This window comes from Pteropus vampyrus, unplaced genomic scaffold, assembly GCF_000151845.1.
Source record: "Pteropus vampyrus isolate Shadow unplaced genomic scaffold, Pvam_2.0 Scaffold182, whole genome shotgun sequence".
NCBI lineage: Eukaryota > Metazoa > Chordata > Mammalia > Chiroptera > Pteropodidae > Pteropus > Pteropus vampyrus.
The window spans coordinates 1,918,294-1,924,405 of record NW_011888963.1 but is presented as its reverse complement, the minus strand read 5'-3'; the positions used below and the strand labels follow the sequence as shown (position 1 = coordinate 1,924,405).

Sequence of the window (6,112 nt, the reverse complement as noted above, 5' to 3'; positions counted from 1 at the left end):
TTTGAGCTTTTAAAAAAATCAAGGTTTATTTGTTACAGCAGCTTGCATTCCCCTAATAGTTGTTTATTCATTTGAAAATTCATTTAATTTTTTCATTGATGAGATCATTGCTAGCTTTGAAACTGTAGACATCAATTCATTTCCTTCACCTCTGTTATCACATATATAAAATGAGGCTAACATTATGTACATCATAGAATTGTTATTGTACTAAATGAGATGTTGTAGTATCTTATTTATTGAGTATTGTTGTGTAACAGACCCTGTGCTAAACATTTTACGTAGCTTATCTCATTGACTCATCCCAGTAACACTGTGAAGTTCTGTTAATATTCATGTTTCACAGATATGAAAACAGAAGCTTAGTGAGGTTGAGTACTTGTCTGATATTACATGGCTAGTAATGGCCATCAGGATTTAAGCCAAGGCTGCCTAAGTTCAGAGGCTATATGCCTAAGCACTAGCCTGCTTTGAATAAGACCAGCACAAAGCCTGACACATAAATGCACAATAAATATAAATTTTATTTTCCTTTCAAGTAAAGGAAAGAAGCAGTATAAAACCTAAGTGTATGCTAAGTTCACAACATACACACACACAAGGTTATACAGCCTTACCTTTATTCACACTCGTTTTTAGCTTGGTGTGTTTAAACTAGAAGTAAACTGGAATTTATTTGTGTTCATTGCCAGGACCACCACACAGCATAATGGGTCCTCTCAACTGAGAATGTGATTATTTTGTGCTTATAGCCCAATATCATCCGCATGATCAAAAGGAATAGTAAGATCATTGAAGGAATGAATTTTAAAATGATTAATACATTTTAAAGTTGCTTGTGAAACATTCATGTTATTGACCTGCTGGATGAAAACTGACAGAAAACCCACCTCAGGATGGGCATTACTACAGGATGTGCAGGAATTCTGGGTCCCTAAAGTCTTTCTTGTTTTATTTAATATACCCCATATTTCTTGAAACAAATTAAAACATCCAGTCTGAGGTATATCTTAGAAATAGACTGACCTTTATGGTTTTGGTCATGTAGCATTTTATATACCTGAAGTACCTCTTTTAAAAATTACAAACTATAATAGGAGAGCTAGTGCTTTCTCTAAAGTCATATCAGCTATTATTAGATTGTCTACAGAACCAAGTTCAGAGTTCTTTTTCAAAAAGGTGCAGCAATTTTCCTCATTCTAATTGCAATACCCAGAGTAATTTGTCTTTAGGGCTCTGGAGCTGCTGAACAACTTTCTTCTTTCGCCTGAAGTTTCATCAAGGCAATATGCTTAATCAATGTTTGCTGATGTTTATGGTCTAATGCTTACTGACAGCAGGTGCAAGAAAAGAAAAAGTAAATCCCCATCTGCATAAAAATCTCCCTTAAATTCCCCAGCATGCTGTTTTGCTGTAATTTTAGTAGACAGGTGATTTTTCATGGCACCTTCATGAGTGGCTTCCCCTCGTAGTTGGCTCCATTTCCCTACCTGCTGTTCCTAGAAACTGTGCTCTTATTTGCACCACCACGTGGTTGCCTGTTTCAGGCTCTTTACTTGGCTTGTTGATGAACTCTCCTTAGTGCTTGGTTTCCACACCCTGGTCCAGGAGATGGACTCTGTCCCTGAGCAATTTAGAAGCTGTTGCTAATCCATAAATTAAGCCAAGCCAGAGGTGGGCTACGGGGTTGCATCTTTTGCATAATAGCAGAGACCTTTAAATAGCCTCTTTGATTCAAAGGATCTATTTCCAAAGATATAGAATGGACAGGAATTTAACCAAAGGAAGTCCGTTAACCTTAATGATAGTCACTTGGCTAATTACCCATCAAGGTCCTGGAAATGTGCATCTAACTGCAGCCTTCTCATTATTTGTTTACTGAAGCAAAGGAAGCAGCTCACCTTTCTGCTCTCCATTAGAGAAGGGTAGTTTATAAGCTGAAGACAGTGTACAGTGCTCCAGGCAGGCTTTTTTTTCACTTGGCTTCTTCATTTCTGTTAACCTCAGATTCTTTTAGGCAAAGGGAACAGTTTATCATCTCTTTCTGCTGAGGTAGGAAAAAAAGGAGGAGGGCTTGGCCTCTTGGAGAGACTCCTTTTGACCTCTGTGTGTTGTCAGTGTTTCCACGTGTATTGCTGGCCTGCCAATATGCAGGGTTGTGCAGAAAATTATGTGAGATCCAATGCAGATACTAAATTTTGAAATACTATTTAAAGTTAAGGCACTATTTTACTCGGTAAAACTAAAATTTTGGTAGCACCATGCCTGGGCAGTGGGCTTCTTCTAATGTCAGGCAGCCAAAATAAAGGCAGCAGAATGAAACCACATTAAAACACTGTTTTGTTTTGCTTGTTCTTAAGATGTGTAAAATACACAATTGCCCTCATCAGAAGCACTTCAAAGACTCCCTAAGGATATGATACACATTTTAAAATGTAACTGAGTTGTGAATATACCACTGCTTTTTTCTAATGCGGCTTTCTCTTCTACCACACATTATTTCTAAAACACTACTTGAAGATTTTGCTCAATCAGCTTAAAAAAATAAGAAAAGAAAAAGAAAATGGGGTGGGGGTGGAAATCAAGCCCCTGGGGTGGGGGGTGGTTCAAAGGGCAGACATAAAACGACAAGCAAAGGAGAATTAAACAAAGCCTTGTGAGAGAAATCTCAAAACAAGATGTATCAGAACCAATAGAAATTCAAGATCAATTGTGTCAGCAGATCAAAGACAAGACCTAGCCTAGTGAAGAGTATTAACTATCATCAGGGGAGACACATCCTACTTACTAGTGTGAAATAGACACTTTGCTTTTCTATGGTGATCAGGCTGGCTTTTGAGTCATGAAAACCAAAATAAGCAAAGCAGAAACATTTACCCATAGATTAGGGTTAAAAATTTAGGAAAAGGTATATTAACTTTGTAAAAGGTGTTCTGGACAGCTTAGGTCCTAGAGATTTTAGCAGCTAGAGTCCATTGTCCCTGGTGGAGGAGGTGTGTTCTACACACACAGGACCTGTATCCCATTGACAGGTATTGTGTAAGAAGATTTCCTCTGCGCTTCATTGAGTAACCCTTGCTGCTTATTTGGCAGATAAGCAAAAAACCTGTTCCTCAATTTTAATTTAACAGACTTAAATAAATGTATTGTTGGCTGAGAATCAGGACCATGGAGTAATGATAACAGTCATGATAGAAAGATTTGGCAGGAATAACTGCACATATTTGTCCAGACTCTATTTAGAGACCTGCTTGAGATGGAGGGTGATAGACTGCCAGTACTCTGTCTAGCTGCCAGGAGTCTATATTCATCTCAGTACTGGAACATTTAAAACAATGCTCAAAATGAACCATACTGTTCATGCAGCACAAACAATGTGCATACCTAGAAAAGTAAAAAGTTTACCAAGTATGACTATAAAATTAAAGTCAGTGCTCTCTCATCAAGATAAGACATGGGCCCATATTCCTGATGGCCCATAGTCAATAGTAAAATAACCCTTGATTCCTAAGGAATAGAATGGTATAAACAGAGCTAAAATATCATGAACAAGTGTGATTAAGCAGATAATTCAAAATGCAACTGAACTGCCACATAGTGGCTATCAACAAGTAGAACAGGAAAATAGAAGAGGTTAGCTTTTAATTGAATATTTGTGTAAGCTCTGTAACAAGTGTTATTGGGAATTAAATTATTACTGCAGGATAACAGAGAAAACTGAGCCACAGAGAAATAAGATCAGCTGATCTGCTCTATAAAATGGGTAGGTATGTCTTGGCTGATAATCCAGTTTCTGATCTATCGATTATCTCATTGTAACCTAGTGCTGCACTCCTGCTAAATACATATTAGGATTTTTTTTTTTTTTTTTTTTTTACTTTTCAGAGATAGTCCCAATAAGTCTACATATTGGTTGATGTGGAAAATTAGCCCCATGAGACTCTGGACAGCTAGTCCTTCCCCAACTCCTCCAAAAATCTATCATTTGATTAAGTTAGGCAAAAGATGGGTGAGAAAGTTTACAATTTGAGATTAAACTTGGGCCTCCCTTAATTTCTTCGACTTGAACAAAGAGAGAATAGCGAACGATCACTTAGAATAATTTCTTCAGTAGAGAATGTGTAACACCCTTAGGAGTCACCTAGCACTCTTCTTACTTGGTGGATGGGGATCTAAAAGAGAGATTAAATGAACAAATGAGTTTACTAATTGATTAAAAATAGGTTAAAATCTCCCAATCTGGTTTACAGCCATTCCACCCTGAACAAGCCTGATCTCATCTGATATAAGAAACTAAGCAGGATTGGGCCTGGTTAGTACTTGGATGGGAAACTACCTAGGAAGACCAGGTGCTGTAGACGTAAAGAATAAAGGATTGTAAACTGACAAGGTCCTTGCAATCTGTGAGGTCAACCAAGGGTTGCCTCGCCTAAAAAAATTTAAAAAAATATATAAAATCTTCCAATCTGATTGTGGATGCATCTATTGCATTTTGAAGTACTTTAAAATTTTGCTTTATATATTTTAACACTATATTATTATATGTACACAACTTTCAAATAATTTTTCTTTCTGGTGAATTGAAAATTATATCATTATAAAGTGTACTCCTTTATTTTTAATAATGCTTTTGCCTCAAGTTTTACTTCCTCTGATATTACAATAGTCACAGTACTTTTATTTTGGTTAGTGTTTGAAGCTGATGATCTTTGTCTTTTAACTGAGACATTTGATTCAGTTAATGTAATTGCTGGTATATTGAGATTCAAATACCATCTTGTTATGTTCTTTCTAGTCCCACCTTTCTTGGCACTTCTGGAGTTGATTGGAATAGTATTTACTATTCCATTTCTCATCCTACCTTTTAGCTTGGGAGCTATTCTGATCATCTATTGTTACATTAAAATCACCACAAAACTTAGTAGCTTGTAATGACTATTTTAGTTTGATCATGATTTTGTAAATCAGGAAGGACTTAGGTGGGCAGCTTATTTCTGATTCACATGGCATGGCTGTAGCATGAACTTCTCAGATGGCTTTTTTACTCATAAATCTGATGTCATGTGCTACTTGGCCTCTTTTTTTCTCTCTCTCTGCATGTGGTATCTCTTTGAGTAGAGTCTCTCCATTTTGCTTGTGCTTCTCACTGTATAATTATTCAGGGTAATCCCACATCTTACATTAAGACTGGCTTCTATGAAGCAGAAGTGGAAGCTGTCAGGCTAGTTCATAGCTTTCTTGAAATTGACACAGCATCTCTTTTGTCATATCTACTCATCAAAGGAATTGTAGAGCCCACCCAGATTCAAGGGAGTGAAGAAACAGAGTTTGTTACTTATCAGGGGAGGGGCAAGTTTATGTATACTGCTGTGGTCATCTTTAGGATATATACCACAATATACCACAGAATATACATTATATATAGTTATACCTTTCTTTACTGTTTTTGTTTGTTTTAGTGCTTACTCAGAGATGAAAACATGTATATTGACTTATAGTTTAGAAATTAACACTTTTATCTCTTCTTGGCCAATACAAAGAACTTAGAACACTTTAAATCCCTCCATTCTTACATATATGTTATTGTAGTCATGTGTTTTAAATCTATATCTAGTTTAAATCACACCAGAAGTTGTTATCACTGTTTTATATAGTCAGTGTTCATTGATATTTTGCCACACATTTATGCTTTGGTTGCTTTTCATTCTTTCCTACATCTTTTAACTGGAATCATTTTCATTGAGTCTTTTAGAGTTTCCTATAACATGTGTCTGCCAGTAACAAATTAATATTTTCTCTTTCTCTCTCTCTAATATGAAATTGTCTATATTTCGCTTTCATTCTTGAAGATTATTTCTTCTTGATATAGAATTCTATTCTGCAGGTATTTTCTTTGACGATATCGGTCCCTTATGCTCTAATTTTCATTGTTTCTGGAAATAAGTATGATGTCAATCTAATTGTTACTTCTTTTAAGATTCTATGACTCTGGTTGCTTTTAATATTTTTATTTTTGTTTTCTTGCTTTTAGAAGTTCTATCATGATGCACTTTGTGATTTTCTATTGAATTATTCTGCTTTACATTTACAGAGCTTCTTGAAAAGGAGGCTT

General features: G+C 35.9%; 1 pseudogene; it reads left to right on the top strand.

Annotated features, from left to right (window-relative positions):
* The first annotated feature begins 4,242 nt into the window (after positions 1 to 4,242).
* LOC111746296 lies at positions 4,243 to 4,361 on the top strand (annotated as a pseudogene).
* The last annotated feature ends 1,751 nt before the right edge of the window (positions 4,362 to 6,112 follow it).